Consider the following 25,769-nt stretch of genomic DNA (forward strand, 5'->3'; position numbering starts at 1 on the left):
GTTTTGAAATACGGTCCGTAAAGTGAAATACAGTCCGTATTTAACCATATGACCTCAAAATGTCAAGTTCCAGAATGTTCAGAAATTCTTGGTTTCTAGGTTGTCTACGGCACAAGCTGACTCATAGGGCGTAAATTGAATACGACCAACGTTCATGGGCGTAAACCACCATATCACAACTGAACGGAAAAATCTCAATTCCCACATTCTTTATCTGATTTTCTAAGTCTAGGATCGTGGTCAAAACTTTCATTAAAGGTACGAGGTGTTACAGTTTAAGCTCATGATGGAATGTCTACTTGAAGGAGGAAATGAAAAACAAAAAGCCTTGGAGGAGTACTTGGAAACTAGTCTCCGAAAGTATTTTCTGGACAAGAAAAAAAAAAGCCTCTCTTCTTTCTCTTCCTATTTTCATGCAAAAACCTAAAAAATAAATCTAAAGATCGGTGATCATGGCCTACATGTGGCTGCTCGGTCGGGCCACCATGGTGGCCACGCCTTCATTAACAACCACATCAGATGATATTATACCACAAACCAACCCTACCAAAATACAATATGCTAGCCTACTTAAACCTGCAGTTTTGAATGATACAGTAAACCCAGAGAGACAACAAATACCACAAATACCAATCAAACCAATATCTTTTTTACAAAGGGAACCCTACGTCAAATGGACTGAAGATGAAGTAGCCCGAATGGATGTGATTGGAAATTTGCAGCATGCAGTTGTGGGGAAATTCTCTTATGGATGGCCGGATATGGAACAATTGTGGCGAATAATACCTGCACAATGTGGAATCAAAGGTGAGTGTTGAATAGGGTTTTTCAGGAACAGACATGTTCTAATCAGATTGACACTCTTTGAAGATTTTGTAAACCTTACATCAAAACCTGCTTATTATATTCAAGATAGAGAGGGATATTCTTATCAAATGAGACCATTAATCTATGACTCAAAGTTCAATATTGATGAGAAAACATCTAAGGTAATGGCCTGGATCTCATTCCCCAACCTATTACCCACTTACTTTGTAAAGGAATCCCTATTCACCATAGCATCTGCGGTGGGGAGACCTCTATATTTGGATATGGCCACTATCAACAAAACTAGGCCTAGTTGTGCTAGGGTCAAAGTTTTAGTGGATCTACTCTCAGATCTACCGAAATCAGTAAGAATGGATATTGAGAATGAAAAAACAGGGGCAATACAGACAGTGAAGGTGCAAATACATTATGATTACCTCCCCAAATATTGCAAAGAATGTTGACTACAAGGGCATGATGAATATGATTACAGAGTAATTAACCCTGAACTTGCTCAGTATAGAAAGGAATGGGAAGATGATGAACAAGAAGAATCCAATGCTAAAGAATAGGAAGTGCAAAACAGTGACAGTAAGAATATAGACAGTGGAGAAAAGAAGAACAATGGGATAAAAGCTTATGCTGAAAAGAAGTAGAAGTAACAAGGCAGAATCTCAACAAGCAGGCCAACAAGAATGATAAACAGAAGCAAGAAGATACTAAAAAATAAGGAAATGTCCGGAATAATAATGCTGAAAGACATAATCACAGGGGATATAATAATCCCTACAAGAACTCTGCAAGAACTTTGTCAAGTGGGAGAATCTTGGGTAATCCAGGAAACTGGAAGGCAAAGCAGCACAATCAGAATGACATAGTAGGCACAAACACCGGTAACAGGTTCAGCACTTTGGGGGAATTGGAGAAGGAACAGAAGAAAGCCGAGGATGCACAAAAACAAAATGCTGAGGAAGCGGATCCAGTACTAAAGGAGTCAGTAAAACCATGGGTGGAAGCAACATTTGGGAAGCAAGCAGGGCCCAAGAGTGATACCAAAAACGATAAAGAGAAAGAAGAAACCAAAGAAAATAAGTAGACACAAAGAGAGGCACACGACAAACAATGCGGGGGAAATAAAGATAATCAAAATGAGGGGAAAACAGTTACATAAGATTCTGAAAGAACTATCACTGATGTAAAGGAAACTGCAAGCAAGGTGAATGTGCAGGATAGGATAAATCAAGAAACAGAGAGACAGGAAATATCTCAACAAATAGAGATATTTGGTAGTGCAAGTTCAGGAGGAAAAAAACAAAAGAAAATAACACAGGAGGACTAAGTCATTAAATTACCAGAAGAACCACTTGATGGGGCCATGAAAGAAAGTGATGAACAGCAGATGCTAACACCTGAAGTGCAAGGGCAATACATTGAGATACCTGCAAAATCAGTGGAGAAAGAAACATCAGCAGTTGCAGATAGCCGGGAGGGACAATCAGACACAACTTGTAGTAAAGATCAATTGGATCATGAGGTTTAGAACAGTTTGGAAGTAACCAAAGATCATGCAACAAGCACACTAGTCAAAGAAAAAAGTAAGATGCAAATGTAGAGAAAGTAGTGGATATTGGAGATGATAATGACTTAGAAAATACTTCAATAGCTATAGATGGGCACAACAAAGGAGATGTATAGCCCAGACAAATGGCCAAGGGATAAAAGTGTACCTCCAAAGACAGGAGGAGGTGTACTGACAAGAAAAGCTTATGCCAAGACTAATTCTCAATGAATTGCTCACTCATATGGAACATAAGGTCTGTTAACACACAATAAGCTTTTGAAAGAGTAGTAACACTTAACAGACAAAAACATTTCAATTTTATAGCTCTAATGGAGCCTTTCCAGCATTATAGGCACATCGACATGTATAAAATATGGTTAAATAGGGGATCTGCTGTCCATAACATTAATGGAAAAATTTGGATATTTGTGGATGAAAGCATGCAAACGGAAGTACATATGGACACTGAGCAACTGCTATCCTTGAAACTCACTAACATAGATGATGGCCATGAACTCTATGTTACAATCGTATATGCAAGCACGGATAAAAACACAAGGGTGTCTTTATGGGATGATCTTCACTACATAATAGCAAATATGACTTTGCCATGGCTAGGGGGAGGGGGGGAGGGGGGTGATTTCAATGTGATTATTGCTGATGTGGAAAAGTATGGTGGATTACCAATGTATATTTTAGAAATAGAAGATTTAATACACTATATAGATACTTGCCAGTTAACTGATTTGGGATTTTCAGGAAGCTTGTATACTTGGTGGAATGGGAGATCAGATGCTGCCTGTATTTTCAAGAGATTGGATAGATGCTTGGGAAATAAAGCTCTGCAAAGCTTGTACCCTAACATAGAGGTGGAACACCTGATTAAGCAGGGATCAGATCACTGTCCTCTATCTATAGCTACAAGATCAGACATCAGAGCAATAAAGAAATCTTTTAGATTTCTAAATTTCTGGGTAGAACATAAATCTTTTCTGGACATTGTTAAGGAGGAATGGCAAGAATAGCATAGCCCAGACCCTTCCTTTAATTTCCACAATAAAAAAGAAGGTGAGTAAGGCTTTAACTAAGTGGAGTAAGGAGGCATATGGAGATATTTTCAAACAAATTGCCACTCTTGAAGAACTAGTAATGGTACATGAGCAAGAATTTGAACAACATCCTACAAGTATGAACAGAGAGAGATTACAGAAGGTACAACCAGATTTAATCAAGTACTATGCTGTAGAGGAGAAATTCTAGAAGCAAAAAGGCTAGAATGCAATGGTTCAAAGATAGGGATAGAAATACCAAATTTTTTTATGCCCATGTTAATGGAAAGAGAAGGAGATTACATTTAAAAAAGATTCAAGATCATAGAGAAATTTGGCTGGACAAGGAGAAGGATATAGCACAAGAGGCAATCAGGTTTTACTCAGAGCAATTCAGAGAGGAAAATTGTCCTACTGATTTTGAAATGCTGCAGCACATCCCACAGATGATTTCAGCAGAACAAAGAAACAAAGTGCATGAAGTGTCAGAGGAAGAGGAAGTTAAAAGTGTTATTTTTTGTTTGAATGCAGATAGTTCAGGAGGGCCAGATGGATTTATAGGGAAATTCTATCAATCATATTAGGAGATTATTGCTAAAGATATGACAAGAATGGTACAATCTTTTTTCTGCGGTCACGAGCTACCTAGGTATATCGATCACTTGTACTAATCTGGTTTTGATTCCAAAGAAAAAAGAAATCACTACCTTTTCAGACATGAGGCCTATTAGCTTAAGTAACTTCACTAGCAAGGTGTTTTCCAGAATCATTAATGACAGACTGGTGAATTTACTAACTACACTTATTTCTCCACAACAATAAGGATTTGTTATGGGAAGAAGTGTTGTAGAAAACATCTTATTGGTACAGGACATAGTACATGATATCAGAATAAGGGGAAAGCAAGACAATGTTGTCATTAAACTTGACATGGCAAAGGCTTATGACAGGGTTTCATGGCTATTTTTGACCAAGGTGCTCAGGAAGATGGATTTGGAGAGATGTTGATTGATATGGTCTACATAATTATTTCTAATGACTGGTACTCCATACTAGTTAATGGACAACCACAAGGATTTTTCAAATCATCTAGGGGTGTTAAACAGGTTGATCCTTTATCACCTACACTCTTTATCATGGCTGCTGAATGTTTATCTAGGGCTCTAAATGCTTTACATCAGAAAGATAACTATAAGGAGTATGGAATGCCAATTTGGAGTCCTTATGTGAATCACCTAGCTTATGCTGATGACACAATCATTTTTTCCTCAGCTGATGAGTTTTCCCTAAAGCTAGTGATGGAGACATTGACAGGGTATGAAAAGGTGAGTGGACAGAAGATTAACAAGACAAAAAGTACAGTTTACATACACCATCAGACAGATCAAGGATTGGTAGATTTGGTCTTTTCTGTGACTAATATACCAAGGAAGGAATTCCCTTTTACATATCTGGGGGTGCCAGTATATTATAGTAGAAGAAAGAATGTTTTTTTACAAGGAATTGTTGGATAAGGTGCAAAACAGATTGAGCTCACAGACTGGTAAAATGCTATCTATTGGGGGAAGAACAACTTTGATTAAACATGTCCTCCAAAGCATACCTATCCATTTACTATCAACCTATGACCCTCCTGCTGGTGTTCTAGCTCAACTACATAGGATGTTTGCCAAATTCTTTTGGAGTAATTCTGTGGGAAACTCTAGCATACACTGGGCCACGTGGACAGTTCTATGATATCCAGATGAAGAAGAAGGGTTGGGATTTAGAAGTTTACAAGACATATCAAAGGCTCTATTTGCTAAGCTATGGTGGAACATGAGGACTAAACAATCTTTATGGAGGACTTACATGAGCAATAAGTATCTAAAGAAAAGTCATGCAGTTATAGCATGGACCAAGACAGGAACTTACATTTGGAAGAAGATGATTAAATGTAGAGATGAAATGGAGCATGAATTTTGGTGGCAGATAAAGCAAGGCAATTCATATTTCTGGCTAGACAATTGGACAGGTCTAAGAGCTTTATATCACATTACCCCTCCTGATTTTGAATGTGATCAGACTATTGTTTTAGTCAAGGAGACAGTAGAAGGAGGACAATGGAAGGAAGGGACATTGAGAAATCTGCTCCCTCAAAACATAGCTGATTATATTCTAGAAGAAATATACCCACCAATGGAAGACGCCGAAGCTGATAAGCCTTTCTGGAAATTGGAAGCAAAAGGAAAGTTTACAGTTGGCTCAGCATTCCAACCGTTGAGACAGAGAAAGGAGGTCAACAAGCTTTATAAATTGATGTGGATTAAAGGGGCAAATTTCTGGTCAAGATTTCTTTCTTTTTTTTTATTTTTTATTTTTTATTTTTTTTATGTGGAGATTATGGCAAGGTAAACTTCCCCTAGATGATACTCTGAAGAAATGGGGAATCCAGTTTCCATCCAGGTGCTATTGTTGTGAATGTCCTAAAATGGAAGATGTGGCTCACGCCTTCTTACATTCCCCAACAGCACAGATGGTAAGGAAACATTTATGTAGACCAGTTGGGATTAACTTGGAGAATTTACATATTAATCAGTTGATTAATATGTGGTGGGAAATACCTGCTAACCAACATATCGGGTACATATTTCAAGCTGTCCCATCCATAATAGTGTGGGAACTTTGGAAAAGGAGGAATACATTGAGGCATGGGGGGAAGATCTCTAATACAAAACTGATTTACCCAATAATGCATACTTTGATCCTATTCTAATAACTAAATAAAAACTCTACTGCCTAAGGATGATGAAGCAAAAAAAACCAACGGCATAAAACCCAAAAGACATTTAAATTACACTCTTAAGAAGAACAATAGAGTTTTCTGATAATTCTAATACATGAAAGTCTTCAAGAGTTGGGGGATGATCTAAATGCAATATGAAGTATATTAAAATCACTTTTTTTAAGACAAGATAATTATCAATTATCAATTATCAATTCTAAAATCAAACCTAAAAATCCAACAACGAAAAACCAAATAAATTAAACATACATTGTAAAGAGAAGATTTAAGGAACGATTCAAGTACCTTTTATATGAACAGCTGAGAGAACCTTCAAAAGATTGACTGGTTGATACAATCATACAACTAACTGTTTGTCATTTTCTTTTATGACGAAGAATGTGACATAATCGCTTATTCTATTGAAGTATTTGGCTCCTTCTCTAGATGGATTGATGCAATTTGTTATTATTATTATTTTATTTTTTTGATTCCATAGAAGAACAAAATTACAGCGATTGTTTTCAACGGATTTAGATGAAGCAAAATAGGTTGTATGTATTTATTGTGATGAAAACTTAATGTTTGTGTTTGATTTAGACTCCACAAAAATAATTACACCGCATCACTGTATTTGCAATAAAGACATGGAAAAAAGAACTCCTAAATCTAAAAGATATGGAAAGAAATACTAAATTTTAGGGATATAATTAAATTTATAATTTAATAATAATTTGAGGTAAAAGTAGTAAATGACTATTTTATCCGTTGTAGAGTTTTTTAATGAAGGGCAAAAACTTCAATCAACATTTCTAAGGCCCTTCGTGCTTTTAATATAGTATACATAGATATGTATACACAAATTAGTTCTATAAATTGATACTCCCTCCGTTCCATATGACTTGACCACTTTCCCTTTTTAAAAGTCAAACTATATAAACTTTGACCAACATTTGGAGATATAATTTTTTCACCATATTAATATGAGAACAATTGCAACTTGTAGTATTTCTCACGTAATTTTTGAATATGTAAATTACAATTTTAAAATAGTGAATTAATCTAGTCAAATTTAATTCCAAAAATTTGTCAACTTGACTATCGAAAAGCGAAACATGACAACTAATATGGGAAAGAGGGAGCAGCGGTCCTTATTTTATGAAAGGGAGTATGTAACATTCATATTTGGATCAGCGGTAGAGAAGACAGTTAGATCCTTGTCTCGCCCTGAGAAATAGTTTCTTCTAACATCCTTTTCCTATATTCAATATAGAAATTCTTTGCATCTTGTTATAATTTCCTCTCTTTTATAGAAGTACTTGATCCTCTATGTACGGTGATTTCTTAATAAAGGTTTTTGAGGGACAAAAATTAAAGACCACCCCGCAATAAGGTCAATCGTGCAAATTGCTCATAATTACTAAGGAATGTATGTAAGTCAGCATAATGGGCAACCAGCAATTTGGAAGAAAACGAGGTTATTTACCTCACAATGTCAAATTCTTGTAATGCCCATTTCTTTTTTAATATTTGTTCTGTGTGTTGAAATTTTGATAAAGGGATGAAGAGAAGATATGAACAGAAGCCATCTGGGAAGAGTCAAAATGTGAAGATGAAGAAGAAGAATGGTAAAGAAGAAAAGCTCAATAGAAGCCCTTCTCAAAGTGCCTCACGCAAACTCATTCGTTTATAAAGAATATGTTTTATACTCCCTCCGTTCCAATTTAGGTGACTGGACACTAAGTTTAGAGAGACTTTACAATCTTGTGCTTTTAAATTAAAGATGTGGGTACTGTAATAAAATGTCATCTAAATTTTGTGATTTTAAACTTGTCACATATGGTATTTGAATTGTCAACTTACTAAATATAAAAAGAAATACTGACCAAAAAGAAAAGTAAGACAACTAAATTGGAATGGAGGGAGTAGTAAGTTGTAAACAATGTTACAAAGGGGTAATTAGTGTAGTGGTACTACGAGTGACCAGGGGCGGATGTATAGTATAAGCTATGGGTTTAGCCGAAGCCAGTAGTTTTGGCTTAGATTGTTTATATTCGCAATAGACTAAATATGTACAAATACTAAATTTTCAACCAAATAACTCGAATGGTCAGTGAGTTCAGTGGCATTCCGAACCCATCAAGTTCAAATCTTTGATCCGTCTTGTGACAATTTGACTTTGTGGAAATAAAATTTAATTAGTTAATGGGATAACGAGAGTAATAAAAAAGAACCCATTTTTCCTTTGTTTGTGTTCTGTTATTTGCCAAAAAATTTCATTTTTTTTTTAATTTTCGTATTGTTTTGGGGGTGGGTGATGGGTAATAGATTCAGAAGAAGAAAAATCGGATATAGCTTCGGAGGAAGAAGTGGAAGCACAACCTGAGGAAGAAGAAGTTATGGCTCATAAGGAGCCAACAATGTATGATAGTTTGTTGGAGTCGTTGATGTAATAACAAAAAGTTGCTACTTCTCCCAAGTATTGTTTTATGTCTTTGGTTTTGTTTTTTATGTACTACCAAGTTCTATATTCTTTAAATTAAAGCAAAGTAGAAATTTTTGAACTTACTTTACGGAAGGAAGTCTTATCTGATATGAAGGAACTTTTACATTTTCATACTCTGTACCCTATCCAATTATTAGGCTTGATAAGCAAATGAACAAAGATTTAATGTTGCTTCGAGGAACTCGTGCTGCTGATGTCCTTTTTATGAGGGATAAATGATTTTGCTAAGAATTGGTTAAGTTGTTTGTACAACGACAATAATTATGCCTTAATCCCAAACTATTTGAGGCTAGCTATGTGGATCCACAATATGATTCCGCTCCATTTATTAGATTCTTAATCATTGCTGATTTTTTTGTTTTGTTTTGCACAGTCAGAACCTTCTTTGAAGCTAAGGATTCTAATGGTTGTGGCAGGTGTTGTTCATCTCCTATTGATAAGTATTTTTTTCTTCATACTTTATTAATGTGGTGTTGATTCCTTCGGTCTAATTTAGAGGAGCATGAACATTTCTATAGAGCATTCGGAGCTGGAGTAAGCGAAGACTAGGAGGATGAAGATGCTGTGGAAATCCCTGAATTAAATGTTACACCTCAAAAATTTTGGTGTCATTCGCGTCGTAAGTAAACTAACGTAAGCCCAAAAAGGTCATGGAACCCTTATAAGGTTAAGGAATACTTTTAATAAGTGTAAGCAAGTGTCTATAGGATCCGGGATCAATCGAATTGAAGGAATTAAGTTTGTCAAAACTTGGCAGAATTTTGGACAAAAATTTTGGTCCAACTTGAGAGAGACATATCTCCTAGAATATGAGGAGTTATGGAATCCATAAACTATGTAAATTCAAGTTCAGCGAGTCTTCTTTCCAATGCAACTAACAGATCGCAATTATGAGGAGTATGGGATAAGTTACGACCCGTACAAAAATGTACGTCCCGTACATTTTAGATGTACCTTACCCGAAATTTCTAGAAAGTTGTACGGGATGAACAATCACACCCCACCGATAGGGTGTGATGGGCACCCGACCCTTACTTGTAGAGAACCCTGAACATAGTACTCGTAGTCATAATGGGCTTTCATGAGTGCATAATGAATTTTTTTTTTCGAAAAACGAACATACTTTATATCTTTTCAAATCAAACAAAACTTGCGACCGTACAAAATACTATCATATAGCAACACGACGGCTTATCCGCTCACAACGGACATCTTATATACATGACTGCGTACGCAAAGTCTCTAACATAATCGGGTACCATATCACACGTATACAAATAGAAAATGGAGCTCGCCAATCCCGGCGGAACACCTTCTCGCTAATGTCTTGACTCCACTACACACGCGGCATGAACCCCCCCGAAAAAGGGGTCGATGCGGAATATGTGCCATGTAAGGTACGACACCCATGAATATAAACATCATGGGATCATAGAATGGATAATGAGGTAGGAGAGTAACCTGTACATGTGAATGCCCTTTTTGGCCGGATACCACGCATGCACATTTGTTTGTTTTTTTTTTTTTTTTTTTTAAAAAAAAAAAAAAAAAATCTCTTTTCATGGGAATAGAAAGTAGAACTTATATCATATCATGTCATATCATATCGTATCATAGCGTATCATATCATATCATAGCATATCGTATCATAGCATATCGTATCATAGCGTTTCATATCATATCATATCATATCATATCATATCATATCATATCATATCATATCATATCATATCATATCATATCATATCATATCGTATCATAGCGTTTCATATCATATCATATCATATTATATCATATCATATCATATCATATCATGTCATGTCATAAACGTCGGATTAGCGCCGAAATACATCGGTTTAGCCCATATATCCGTCGTCCCGGGCATCCCGCGTCCGGATGATAAGTTATCAGGTGGCAATGAAACATGTTTCCCTTCCCATTCCCCACATATATCCCTTCCCCCATGTCCCCATATGCATATACATATCCTTGACGTATTCGTCATAGACATTTTCTCATATCTGGCATCATCCTTGTCATCATAAAATCATATTCATCGTTTTAGTCATAAAAGCTTTCAAAATCATCAAACTTGGTTTTTGGAGGAAAATGAATATTTTGGAAAACATTTGCAACTTTTAAGAAGGAAAATCATGCCTTAGAACCATTACTCCAACGTTGAAAATGAACGTTATGGAAGGTTTTAACACGTCTCACGTTATCACATTCGTGGTAGAAACGTATCGTCGACATATTCGTCATAGGCATTTTCTCATATTTGGCGTCATTGCTATCATTATAAAGCCATATTCACCGTTTCGAATAAAGGCTTTCAACCTCTTAAAATTTGGTCTTTGCAACATATGGACATCTTTTTGGAGAACATTTACGAATTTACGGAAGGAATACATGAATCCTAGGCTTAATAAAGTTACCTAGCAAGGTTTTGGGACATTCCGATTGTTGTGAAAGTTGCATATTTCAAGCTACTTTTTCGATTAAACCTAGAGTTTCTAATTCAATTCTATTGAATGAATAGTTGGTTGAATTCAACCTCGGATTTCTGAAATAGAGTAGTCCCGAGGCTCATCTAGGGCATGCCGAAGAAGGAAGAGTAAAGCCTTACATACCTTTTCCGCCTTTTCCGCTTACACCAAACTCGAGCTCTAAATTCGCCGGAATCTACAATTTGGTCACATTTACCAAACAAGAATTAGTGCATTATAGAAGTTGAGTTTTGAAGTAACACTTGTTATTTCGTATAATTACTCCATCCCACCAAGTTCAACTTGGCCAATTTCAATCAACAACCAAACCAACAACCATCCGTTTAAGAATATTCTCAACAATCCACAAAGTATTCAAGACAATTCAAACAATATGCTATGCAACCAAAACCTTCCAACTTAATGAATACGACAATAATGCGTTTCTTTCTTTCAAATTCTCATACTATGTCCACAATTCCATACATTACCACATTAGCTTCATAAATATAAGAAAACATACTAGAATCATATTAACTTTCAAAACAGTACTACAACTTGTTATCAAACATTCATTTTACATCATAATAACCACAACGATATCACTAGAACACTAAATAACATTAGTTCATCCTTTCTACACAATAGCCCACACATTCGGCCAACATCCACATATACACGACTTCATGAATTTCACCCATTTCTTTACATTACAACATGCTCAAACGCCCATAATACAACAATCCAAGCATGCTCAATAAATTAGTCCCTACTTCTATATAACTTCTCATTCTCTCATGCCACACATCAACATCATCATTTCATGAGTTTATTCATTTCCTACACATTACAACAACACACAAACATGTTACAATTATCATCACTTGAACACGACTGATATACACGGCCAAACACACACCACACGGCTACAACTTCAACAAATATAATTTCATAGTTTCCTTCATTTCTACATATCTCAATATGTATCATCCATAAACACAAAAAGAAGACTGTTATCTTCAACCTTTCCTCTCGGCTAGGCTTGCCAATTGCACAAACCGGTGTTTTTCTTGCTTCAACAACCCATCCACGTTGACGAGGACCTTTCAATTAATAAGAAAACTTGAAGAAAATAATTTTCATGATCCACTCTATGGGGCTGGTTCGGCCAGCCCCATAAGGCCTTCTCCTTCTTTTTTTCTTCATCTTTCTTCATGTTTCTAGAGTAATAAAAGATGAATACTTGTCTTGTTTTTTTTTCATCACATGCCCATATATATATATATAGAGAGAGAGAGAGAGAGAGAGGTGGCCGGTTATGCCCCTCTTTATTTTCTCCAATTTTCTTTAATTTTCTAGAAATTTCCCTATGTAGTAAAAGATGAATAACTTCTTGACTTGGTCAACCCTTGCCCACATATGCATGTCTTGCAATATAAGATAAACACCTATCCCTTTTTAATGGCTTAAATTAATTGGACAACATGGACACCTGTCCATTTCATGAAATTATTTTTCCAACTTTTAGCCTCCATTTCTCCTTATCCTAAATTTACCCTTAATGCTCCATTCAATAAAACGATGAATACGCAACTTATACATTCTAAAAAAAATTGTAACCTTGTCCTTATCTTCCCGCCATTAACTCGGAATATTCAAATGTACAAAATGCGAGGTATAACAAGTAGCACGTAATTTGAAAGTATGAGATGAACAATAACATGTACTTTGCCCGATTTTTCCAGAAAATTTAAGTCCATGGACTTGGCCTATATATTGATTTCCCCATAGCTTGGGCCTCATTTTTCACCAAAATAAATCCCTAATGTCTCTCTAAGTCCCCTCTAACATCCATGAACACCCCAAATCATTTCAAGAGAAGATCAAACTCCAAAACCCTCAACTAGTTCATAAAAAGTATTTGTTCTTGCTTCTACATGGAGTAGTGGTGAACTTGGTCTTGGAACCAGTTGTATGAGTTGAAGTTCTTCAAGTATAAGGTTTGTTTTTCATCTTATCTCTTATGTTAAGTTGATTTGAAGGTTTAGCAAGTCTTAATAGTGGAAAGAGTTATGGGGAAAAGTCATAAAGTGTTGTGTTGTCGTTGTTGGCTACGAATTGAATTCGAAAAGAAGTTTTGGATGGATTTGAGTCTAGTTTGAATGTAATTTCTTGGATATGATATTATTGATGTTGTTATATAATTATGCAACTTGATTGAAGAAAGAAAAGGTAAAGAGAATTCCGAACATGATTTAGGAACTATATTGAGTTCAAGGATTGTTGTGAGCATCTTGTGGCTATATTGTTAAGTTAATTTCCGTGAATATGAGCAGTATCTAATGTTGTTGATGTGTTGATGAGATTATACTCCTTGATTAGGAAGAAAGAAAGTGTATATTGTTATTGTATATTGGTATACTTTGGGGTGTTTGGTGTATATTCTTCATATGGACAGTGAAAGGAGTATTTAAGCACTTTTCTAAGCTTCTTGTTGTTATCATGGGCCTGTTGTATATGTTAAGGTGATTGTAGAATAAGGGGAAATGCTGCCCGATTTACTTTAGAATCAAGCTATCGTTGATATACGTGATATACTAGTACCATCTAAGCTTGCATATGTATTCCTTATTATAGGATTGGCGTGCTAGTTGCAATTAGCTCGATTGTTGGATTATTTGGAGGACAAGGTATGTTAAGGTTGTCCCTTTCTTTCTTATGGCGTGATCCTGTCAATACAAATCCATACCGATGATATCCAAATGTCCTTATTTCTAGAGATGCTAGAGACTCATGGTTCTTGATGTTCTTATGACATGGTTGACACTTGTCTCATGATTATTGATCTTTATTATATGATTATTAATTTATTCACCTTGATCTCATCTTATGATTTTGTTCTTTCAAGGTTAGATATGTTCATGATGATAGTTCCATAATGATAATCGGAGGATTACGGACCTTACGTCACTCCGATGGAGTTATAGCTTTTATTTGGGCTCTCATGCATGCTTTATATATATGTATGTATTTTCTCACACCGAGCCGCGCTATAGTCTGTCGGGAAGGCACGTAGATATGCACACCACTGCAGTGGGCAGATTATGATGTTACCCCAGACGCGGGATGCCCTGGACGTGGGATAATCATGATATGATTATAATACCGAGCCTAAATAGCCGGTCAGGATACTATATATATGTATGTATGAAAATGGTTTTTTTCAAAAAGCTAAACATGCATGACATCTGCCTTAAGAGGCATTCAGAGGTACAAGTTGATCTTTCTTATCTTATGTTATCCTTATATTTTCATTATGTTGTTATTCATGCCTTACATACTCAGTACATTATTAGTACTGACGTTCTTTTATTTGGGGACGCTGCGTTCATGCCCACAGGTAGACAGGGAGACGGTTCAGACTCATAAGCTACCATCTTAGCTTTGGTATAGGAGCACTCCACTTATTCCGAAATCGCAGTCCAGTTGGTAAGGTTCTTTTATGTACAGCTGGGTAAGGCAGGGTCCTATCTCGTCCTTATTATGTTATGTATTCCATGTAGAGGCTCGTAGAAAGATGTGCATCGTTAGAAGTCTTTTGCCCTCCTCAGTCCATATTTTATTATATCATTTTGACAACCTTGTCGGCTTGTATACATGGGTCTAGTTTGATGACGTATATATGTGTATAGCTCTTTCGAGCTTGTGTCCCCACAGATGATGAGATATATTAGCTAGTACAATGGTCCACTCAGGTATGGATATGACATGTATGTATCTTTTGTGGTGCTCGATAGGTTAGCTCCGGGTTCTCGTCATGGCCCTCCGGTTGGGTCGTGACAAAAGTAGTATCAGAGCAGTTCTGTCGTAGGGTTGTCTACGAGCCATGTTCAGTAGAGTCTTGTTTATGGGTATGAAGCGCACTACACTTATAAACAAGAGGTTTTAGGGCATTTAGGATAGTTGTCCTTCTTGTATTCTAGATCATGCTATAGAGCTGAGTCATAGGGTATAAATCTTCAACTCTAACCTCCGTTATTTTACAATTTGACGATGACTCCTTCAGAAGGGATTACGGGTGATTTGAGGATTGTAATGATGACAGGGGGAGGATTAAGTTACACTTTGGAGGAGGACCCAAGTGAGGATGTACCCTCCATTGAGACGGACCCATCCGAGATCATGTCCTCTATGGAAACAGACCCATAGGAGGTTCAGTATGAATCAGTCCTACAAATATCATCGACTTTGATAAGAGTAGAGGAGCCAGAAGAAGCCCCGATGTTGCCAGTTCCTCCTTTGGCCATAGATGGGTGAGGAAGGGAGAGGTCAATGCTGGGAGTAGATCCCCAAGCTTCGGATTATACTAGATCAACGGAGAGTGCAGGGCTTTCTGAGAAACAGAGGAGTTTGCAGCCTGAGGACCCCATTAACCAAGACTTGATGGTATCTTCAGAGCAAGGCTTAAACGAAGGTGGTGGCCAGACCTAACAAGTTAGTATAGTTGGTACATTTTTAGAAGTTTCGAGTGGCGGTGAACGACCGATAGAGGGACAGCAGGAAGGAGAATTTTTCCAGTCCATGTTAAAGCAATTCGTGCCAGATCAGGGTTCTAGAGTAGGGCTATGGAGAGGCTCACATCCGTCGGAGTTTCGGGACTAGAGCAACTACAGATGGAAGGTATATTTGTCGCTTTGATAAAGTGTTAAAATTAAGCAAGTATGATTTTGAGATGTTTTATGTTATGCAACGACGGTAAGTTGTAAAGCCCCAATGATTATGTTAGGAAAAAGGAAAAGAATAATGTTAAAGAGGAACATAAAGTGAAGTTGTAGTTAGACGATGAGTTAAAATTGTGAATATGTTGATGGAACAGTGGAAGAAGATATGTTGTGGTAATAAGACAATAGTATGACTAATTAGGAAAGATATGTGTGGGGAACATAGTTCGATGGAGAGATTATATCTACAAAATTACGAATAATAGGTATCAAGTGTAATTCGTAAGATGTGAATAAATTGTAAGCAAGAGGGGATAGAACAAAATGAGGGGATGAGTGGTGACGCTAGGTACAATTAGTGTTGTATTAATGTTTATACACCTTTGCGGGTGATGTCGATATATTATATGCAATTCTGTTAAGATAAAATTTTGGAGTATTATTGATGGGACTTAAAGAAGAGAAGTTTTATGGGATTTTCAATTAGGCAATAGCAAACGACTGTCGTTACATTGGGAATGGTTAGCAACCTTAGAAGTGTTTTATTAATGAGACATCGATATGATTGGATGGGAGTTGTAACTTGCCCTGAAGCTGGTAGGGTGTGGAAAGGATATGTATGTGTTTAAATATGACCCTTGACTGTAAATATGCAAATGATTTATGAGCAGAAAGAGGTAAAACATGAATTACGGAACAAGGGAAAAGAGTATCAGTTATAAGAATGATGATGCTTAATGTCTAAAGGGGGTAGAATACGAAATGCAAGATTCGTCAAGGATAGTTGTTGTTTTGAATATTAAAGAAAGGATATAATTGGGTAGAAGAGGTAAAAGAACGATGTACGTTACTAAAAGAGCTAGATATCGACAAGGGCCTTTTATCGTATAAAATATATTGGGAAGGATGTTGTACAGAGGTATGAGTATAAGGATATATTAATACAAGACAAAGGAAGGACCAAGGTATGGAAAAAAATTTCTTCAGAAGTTCTCTTGCCACAGGATTATTGAGTTAGTAATACAAGGCCGAATAGCTAATTAAGGATGTGAATGATGCTTTGAAGGAATTAATTGTATGATGGGAGATATATGAGTTTGAAGTCGCGAGTTGATATAAGATGTGCCCTTCATTAATGAGATGAATTTGTAGCCTAAAAGAGGCTTGTCTAAAGATCAAGTGTTTATGTAACGAAGGAAAGGCGGAATATTAACAATCAGGTCAGATTTTGAGAATAGAATTTCCACTAGGTACCATTACGATGATGAAATGGGAAAGCGCGAAATAGGAGAAAGGTGATTTTGGAAGAATGGTAAGGAAATTATGAAGATCTTTTTGATGAAATATTAGACCCATCCAGGGCCAGTACGTGTATAAGAATATATGACTCGTTACAAGTATGTGCAACTGACTAGATAGACTCAAATGATGGACAATTACAACTAAGATTAGTCGCAAAAATTACTAGAAGTAAGTACTTGCAAGAAAAAAGAGAGTTAAATGGGATTTTAAATATAGAATAGTGGGCTAACGCCTTAAAAGGGAAAGACGAGACAACAAGTGTTGGATCAAGAGTATGCCTTGTAAAGATGGGAAAATAGTAGCAAAAAGGAATTGGGAACTACCTCAAAGGAATATTATGCTAGCAGACTGGTGAGATGTAAGGATGATTTGATGATAAGCATAACCAGTCAGTCATATGCATGACTAAATGAAGATTAGGAGATAGCATTTCAAGGAAAGAATTATTCAAAGTTTCAAGATAAGGGTGTAATAAGAAGTTTAGTAATAAAGAAGCAGAGAATGATTGAGTAAAATGGCACTCGAGGTAAATAAGGGACTAAGATAAGAAGTTAAGCGAAATAGCCACCGCGAGCTAGTCGTATGGACACGAAGTTTCAGTATTGCACAACGGTTGGGAAAACATTGTACAAGGAAAACCTTAAAGGTAAAAGCATCCGAGTCAGAATCTAGTAACATCTTGTTGAGGGAAGAATGAGAAGTTAACAATAGGAGAGGGTTGAAATGAAAATGAACTATTCGAAGGAACGCGAGCACTTGACGGTAATAGCCTATGATGAAAAAGAATAAATGTGTATGATTATGTGGCAGTGAAAGCTTATAAATGATCCGAGAATTCCAAGCATAGCATATTTAGGAAGTAAGAGAATTAAAGTCGTAACTAAATTGAATGAGATGGATCTAAATGAGGAACTAGAGGCTAGTGGCGGTAATGAAGAGGATAATGAGGAGTAAGTTCGTGTAAGACAACTTCATATCATTAAGATGAATAGGACAGATCTAGCACCGAAATGGATACGTTCATTCTGAAAGGTAATGGAAGGATATGGAATTATATACCACAGAGATGATATAAGTATATGAGAAGCTTGCCAAGATCACTATAGAGATTCAACTGGTAAAGCGTAACATAGTGGAGAATAGCAATAGCAAAATATGGTATATATTGAGAAAACTTGAGTAAAGACATAGTATCCTAGATATGGTACATCTTTAAAAACTAAAGCTTGAAAAGGTATTCAGGGAAGGAGTATTTCAGTAAGGTGAATTTCTAAAATATCAAGACCGACTATATGATAAATGTAGTGAAGTTATATCATCTATTCAGAAGTAACAAAGGTGTATTGTGACCATAGTGGACCGATATAAAGGAAATATTATAGAGTTCGTGATTTGTTAATAAATAAAGAGAAGCCTGAAAGACCGAGGAAACAAATGTATATGTCGTTGAGGAATGAATGAATGATCAATATGGATTTTATAACTATAAGGGATTATGTAAGCTATATATGGAATTAGTTGGTTAAGATGATCAGTTGTTGTGACTTGAATTTGCATATCCAGATGGCCTGTCTGAAGCTCTATAAGCATGGGAGAATATTAGATTATTTAAGGTTTGGAATTTCATCCTAAAAATCTTTATGAGAGGTAATAACTAGGATAAGTTTACATTTGGATACCTTAGACTTTACAAGATGATGATCGAAGGGCCTACGAGATTTCTCCTAAGAATTGGAATCTACATATCCAGTCCTTTACACATCCATACTCAAAGAAATGTATTGAGAAATCCCCCACATTATACCCATCTGATGACATTCAAATTATAGAATAGTTATCATACGAGGAAGTTCCTACAACTCTCTCAGATCACCAAGTTCTAGGGTTGTGGATTGAGAATTAGAGATGTAACCTTGATAATAGTACCATGAAAGAATGTGAAAGTAGAAGAGATGACTTGAGAAGCTAAGAAAGATATGAGATCTAGACCGAGACATCATAACCTTCAGGTTGGTAGTGGTATTGTTACAGAGGAAGCTCAGCCAAAATTTCCATAGATGTCCTAAGAGCCTAACATTTGAGGATGAATGTTTCTAAGGGGAGAAGAATATTACACCTAAAAAAATTTCGCGTCATTCGCATCGTAAGTAAACTAATGTAAGCCGGAGAGGTCATGGAACCCTTATAAGGTGAAGAAATACTTTTAACAAGTGTTAAGCAAGTGTCTATAGGTTCCGGGATCAAGCGAATTGAAGAAATTAAGTTTGTCAAAACTTGGCAAAATTTTGGAAAGAAATTTTGCTCCAACTTGAGAGAGGCATATCTCCTGAATATGAGGAGTTATGGAATCCATAAACTATGTAAATTCAAGTTCAGCGACTCTTCTTTCCAATGCAACTGACAGATCGCAATTATGACAAGTATGGGATAAGTTACGGCCGCACAAAATTATACGTTCCCTACATTATGGACGTACCTTACCTGAAATTTCCAGAAAGTTGAATTTTTTTTACCTCCAAGTACGGGATGAATAGTACCACATACTTGAAAGTATGGGATGAAAAATAGCACGTACTTTGAAAGTATGGGATGAATAGTAACACATACTTTGCCTGAATTTTCCAGAAAATTTAAGTCGATGGACTTGGCCTATATATTGATTTCCCCATGACTTGGGCCTTATTTTTCACCAAAATAAATCCCTAATGTCTCTCTAAGTCCCCTCTAAGATCCATGAACACCCCAAATCATTTCAAGAGAAGATCAAACTCAAAAACCCTCAACTAGTTCATAAAAAGTGTTTGTTTGCTTTTACATAGAGTAGTGGTGAACTTGGTCTTGGAACAAGTTGTATGAGTTGAAGTTCTTCAAGTATAAGGTATGTTCTTCATCTTATCTCTTATGTTAAGTTGATTTAAAGGTTTAGCAAGTTTTAAAAGTGGAAAGAGTTATAGGGAAAAGTCATAAAGTGTTATGTTGTTGGCTATGAATTGAATTTGAAAAGAAGTTTTGGATGGATTTGAGTCTAGTTTGAATGTAATTGCTTGGGTATGATATTATTGATGTTGTTTTATAATTATGCAACTTGATTGAAGAAATAAAAGATTTGGAAAAAAATAGGTGAAGAGAATAAGAACTCTTCAAGACAAAGCACCGTACATTTCATAGTTAGGAACTATGTTGAGTTCAAGGATCTATTGCAAGATATGTATTAGGGTGGTATCAACTGTGCTTGTCATGCTCATTCCTTAATACAAATGTTGTAATGATCTATATTGTTATGTTAATTTCCATGAATACACAACAATATACAACTAATATCTAATGATGTTGATGTGTTGATAAGATTATCAAGCCAAGGCTTGATTAGGGTGTAAAAAGAATAAGTCACTAGATTTTTCTTTTGTATATTATTATTGTATATTGGTATACTTTTCTTTGTTTTTGCCGGATCAATTTGGTTGATGTGTATATATTTTCTTTATTTATAAAATTCCATTCATGGACCTTTACTATAAAAAAAAAAAAAGGTGAAAGGAGGAACTATGTAGTTCAAGGACATTTGTAAGCTTGTTGTTATTGTATTGTTAAGTTAATTTCCATGAATATGAGTAATATGTGGAGATGTGATTTATACTCCTTGATTAGAGTAAAGAAAGTGTATATTGTTATTGTATATTGGTATACTTTGGGGTGTTTGGTGTATATTCTTCATATGGGCAGTGAAAGGAGTATTTAAGGACTTTTGTAAGCTTGTTGTTATTGTGGAACTGTTGTATATGTGGAGGTGATTGGAGAGTAACGGGAAATGCTGCCCGATTTACTTTAGAATCAAGCTATTGTTGATATACGTGATATACTAGTACCATCTAAGCTTGCAAATGTATTCCTTGTTATAGGATTGGCGTGCTAGTTGCAATCGACTCGATTGTTGGATTGCTTGGATGACAAGCTATGTTAAGGTTGTCCCTTTCTTTCTTATGGCGTGATCCTATCAATACAAACCCATACCAATGATATCCAAATGTCCTTATTTCTAGAGATGCTAGAGACTCATGGTTCTTGATGTTCTTATGATATGGTTGACACTTGTCTCATGATTATTGATCTTTATCATATGATTATTAATTTTATTCATTGATGTTGATCTCATCTTATGATTTTGTTCTTAGAAAGTGAGATATGTTCATGATGATAGTTCCATAATAATAATCGGAGGTTTACTGACCTTACATCACTTCGATAGAGTTATAGCTTTTATTTGAGCTCTCATGCATGCCTTATATATATGTATGTATTTTCTCACACCGCGCCGCGCTATAGTCGGTCGGGCAACCATGTAGATATGCACACCACTGCAGTGGGCAGATTATGATGTTACCTCGGACGCGGGATAATGATGATATGATGATAACACCGAGCCTAAATGGCCGGACAGGATACTATATATATGTATGTAGGAAAATGTGTGTGTGTGTGTGTGTTTTTTTTTTTTTTTTAAAGCTAAGCATACATGACATCCGCCTTAAGAGGCATTCAGAGGTACAGGTTGATCTTTCTTATCTTATGTAATCCTTATATTTTCATTATGTTGTTTTTCATGCCTTACATACTCAGTACATTATTCGTACTGACGTCCTAGTTGGGGACGCTGCGTTCATGCCACAGGTAGACAGGGAAACGGTTTCAGACTGATAGGCTGCCATCTCAGCGTTGGTACAGGAGCACTCCACTTGTTCCTGAGCTGCAATCTAGTTGGTATGGTTCTATGTACAGATGGGTATGGCGGGGTCCTATCCCGTCCTTATTACATTATGTATTTCATGTAGAGGCTCGTAGACAGATGTATACCGTTAGATGTCTTTTGACCTCCTCAGTCCACATATTGTTATATCATTTTTACAGCCTTGTCGGCTAGTATACATGGGCCCAGTTTGATGACGTATATATGTGTATAGTTCTTTCGGGCTTGTGTCCCTACAAATGATGAGATATATTAGCTAGCAAAATGGCCCACTCAGGTATGGATATGAGATGTATGTGTGTTTTGTGGTGCTCGGTAGATTAGCTCCGGGTGCCCGTCATAGTCCTCCGGTTGGGTCGTGACATTAAAAAGGACCTCAAAACCATCTGATTTTCAAGCATTGTTTGGGGGAAAAACAATGACCATTTCATGATTGGAATTAAGTTCACTAGGTATATTTCTTAACTCTGGTGAAATTTCTCAATCATTTACTACACCATGAAAGCTTCATTTCTTTGTCCAAGTACTTTTCAACTTAGATGCTCTATATATTGCTGGTAAACTTTATTCAAAGGACACATAATTTGCTCATTATTCAGTCATGAACAACTTGGTGAACTACCTATGTTATTATGCAAGCAGGTTCCTATGAGAAGTTAAATCAGTCTATCTCACCTTGCATTCATATCCTCCTGGTTTATTTAGTTTAGGACGCTGTATGCTGCATGTAACAAAGAGCCCTCGATACACAACTTGCTAAATAAAATCACAATTTATCAAAAGAACAACAATTTTGAAAACCTCATGTATATTCATGGGTCATCTTGTGGTTGTATGTATCCACTTTGACTAATGACACTTTTACTTGGTTATATATAAATTAAGATTTGACTATCAATTCATGGATGTGGCACCTAGTTCAATATGGAATATACAATACATGAAGATGGACAAATCGAGACATTAATTCTTTTCTTACTGAGTAGGGTAGAACATGCTAGCAACACTCATTAGTTAATGAAACTGCGTACATAGATATCAGCAACTCCACAGTATAATATCAAAGTTTTGGAGAGATCAATATAGAGTATTTTTATCGTCATTTTTTTTTTTCAAAATGCAAATCTTATGTATGTCTTTATTTTGGGAGGTGCATAAAATTGTACGGTGATTTCTACTCAGATATATATAGAGTATTTTTATCGTCATTTTTTTTTTTAAATGCAAATCTTATTCATGTCTTTATTTTAGGAGAAGCATAAAATTGTTTGGTGACTTCTACTCGTCAGACATGATTGTTGCTTCCCCTCTTGGCCTAATCATTGTAAGTTTGCTAATACATGCACTTGCTTGATCCTTAGTGCTCTTTTCATTTTATGGTGTTTAGATCATTCATTCTGTGATAGAAAAAGGCATTACCCAACTTGGGGATTTGGAAAGAAAGAAACAATAGATGCTTTGATGGGAAATCAACTCCTACCAGTTCCTTGAAAGGAATCTGCTTAGTTGGTTTGTTTAATTTGCATGTCCATACTCCTGTAACAGTGTTGATAACTTTTTGGATTTTGTTGGTTCCTTGATTCCTTTTTAGCAGGGTTTCTAAGGTAGCACAGGTTTTTGCACAGGTTTTTGCTCACCAATCTAGCTTCATGTAGCGCTATATGTTGAACCCTTAGATTTCTCTGTGACATTGCATCTGATTGGTTCCTTCCTAATGCAATTTGTTTACTTTACCAAAAAATAAATAAATTAATTAAATCCTTGATTCTCTCTTATGTTTGACATATACGGGATACTTTTTCCAGAGTACAGAAATTAATGGAATTTTTCTAAAATTCAAAGCCATAAGTCTTAGCAATAAAGGAACTTGTAAATTGTCACCTCTTGACATATTATTTTGGGGACGAGACCTTATATCTGTAATATGCTACACGGGCTAAGTAAACATTATGCTGTCTTCTATATAACCTCAGAACTCTGTTCTTCTCATTTCTATACCCTGTTTCAATATATCAACAGATTTGCTTAAAGCTTATTCTCTTAATCCTAAAACTATGCAGCTCCAATATGAAGTACGAAAACTGTTTTAAGTTAAGCTGTTAATAAATTTTTATTGATTTTATTCCTTCAGAAAATTGGGGAGGCAGAATTATACAAGGATAAAAACATCGATTATCTTTCTTATATAGAGGTAATCTTTGTTGGAAAACTCATATTAGTTTGGAAGGTTGTGGTTTGTGCTTTTATCTTTTTAGCAACGCTCATTACCGTTTTATCAACTAACGGTATAATTACCATTTGAGCAGGTTCTAATTGTTGACCACGCAGATGTCATACTGATGCACGTACATTGAAAGTTCATCCTTGCCCCTTGGATTGATTTGATGCATGTCTACCTTTACTATCTTTTTTTCATATTTTTGTACTCACAGAATTGGTCACGCGTGAATACTATTGTTGAACAATTAAATCGGATACCGTCTGAGCAGCATGAAACAGATATTATGCACATTAGGCAATGGTATGCTCGTACGCTGCTCTTTTGTTTGCCTTATTGCTAAAAAAAAGTGGGTGTTTTGTGAGTTCTGAATGCCGGTTCACGTAAAAACATTGCACCACCATATGAAAATTGGATAAATATGAGGGCCAAACCGAGAACATGTTATGTTGCACTCCCTTGAAATGTTGGAGATGATAACTCCATTAAAGCTTTAGAGGAGAAGAAGAAGCTATGTTTGTCAGCTTTAACGAAAATGAAGAATTTTGTCTTTGACCCTTTTCCACCGTCTGGGCTCTTAAAAGGCATTGGGCCTTTGTCTACAAATGATAGCACAATGTTCAGAGGGCCCAGTTATTTGGTTCACAACAGCCCAATTCCACAACACAATTCTTATTCTACTTTATATAACTAGCAAGTATTGTATTTAATCTTCCTATTATGTCCTTTTTTACATTGTAGAAGAATATTTAGTGATAGTGATGTATAGGACAGTTGGCTAGTTAGTTAGAATAGAGGCATCTTTTTATTCTTTGTTTGTATATATACCCGAAGATAGATGATGAAATACACAGAAGAAAATTTCTCATATTATTTTATTTAGAATTCCTACATGGTATCAGAGCATTAAGGAAAATTTTCCTTTGTTTTTTTTTTGTTTTGCTTCACTGTTCCCTCATCTGTAATTCTCAGCCTTTGCCATGATTGAGAATGCAAATCAAACTAATGAAGGTAACATTTCAGAGCAGTTTGTGACTAACACAACTGCTGACATTTCAAACCCCTATTACCTTCACCCATCTAATTCACCAGGTATGCAATTTGTGAATTTAGTTTTTGATGGTAAGAGGTATGCAGGTTGGAGTCCAAGAATAAACTTGGAATGATAGATGGTAATCTTATTGAACCTGATTCATCATCTGCACAACATCAATCTTGGTGTAAGTGCAATGATATGGTCATATCATGGATTCTTAATTCCCTTTCAAAAGACATTGCTCAATCTGTGCTTTACTCCAAAAACTGCAAGAGAAATATGGAAAGATTTAGCAACTAGGTTTGGACAGTATAATGGTGCTAAATTATACCAGTTACAAAAAGAACTTAATGATGTTGTTCAAGGTTCAAATGACATAGCTGGTTATTTCACTAAAGTAAAGAAAATATGGGATGAGTTAGATGCTCTAAACACTTTTGATCACTGTTCTTGTAACTGCACTTGTGGAGGAAAGACCAAAACTGTTAAGTCGTCTCAAGATGGTAGATTAATACAGCTTCTAATAGGTCTTAATAAATGCATATTCAGGGGTTAAGTGTTACACTTCGCACTTT

At 35.9% G+C, this 25,769-nt stretch overlaps 1 long non-coding RNA gene across 3 annotated transcripts; it reads right to left on the minus strand.

Annotated features, from left to right (window-relative positions):
* Window positions 1–486: 486 nt before the first annotated feature.
* LOC132040670 (uncharacterized) lies at window positions 487–6,814 on the minus strand. 3 transcript variants are annotated; one of them, XR_009410746.1, is made up of 4 exons: window positions 6,488–6,814; window positions 3,141–3,226; window positions 2,160–2,246; window positions 487–786 (listed from the first exon to the last, which is right to left on the minus strand). It is a non-coding gene; the product is annotated as an uncharacterized LOC132040670 (long non-coding RNA). The 3 variants fall into 3 exon arrangements; XR_009410744.1 differs by lacking the exon at window positions 3,141–3,226 and having other exon boundaries at window positions 6,488–6,801; XR_009410745.1 differs by lacking the exon at window positions 6,488–6,814 and having other exon boundaries at window positions 3,141–5,697.
* Window positions 6,815–25,769: the final 18,955 nt, after the last annotated feature.

Source organism: Lycium ferocissimum, chromosome 12 (genome assembly GCF_029784015.1).
Source record: "Lycium ferocissimum isolate CSIRO_LF1 chromosome 12, AGI_CSIRO_Lferr_CH_V1, whole genome shotgun sequence".
Lineage (NCBI taxonomy): Eukaryota > Viridiplantae > Streptophyta > Magnoliopsida > Solanales > Solanaceae > Lycium > Lycium ferocissimum.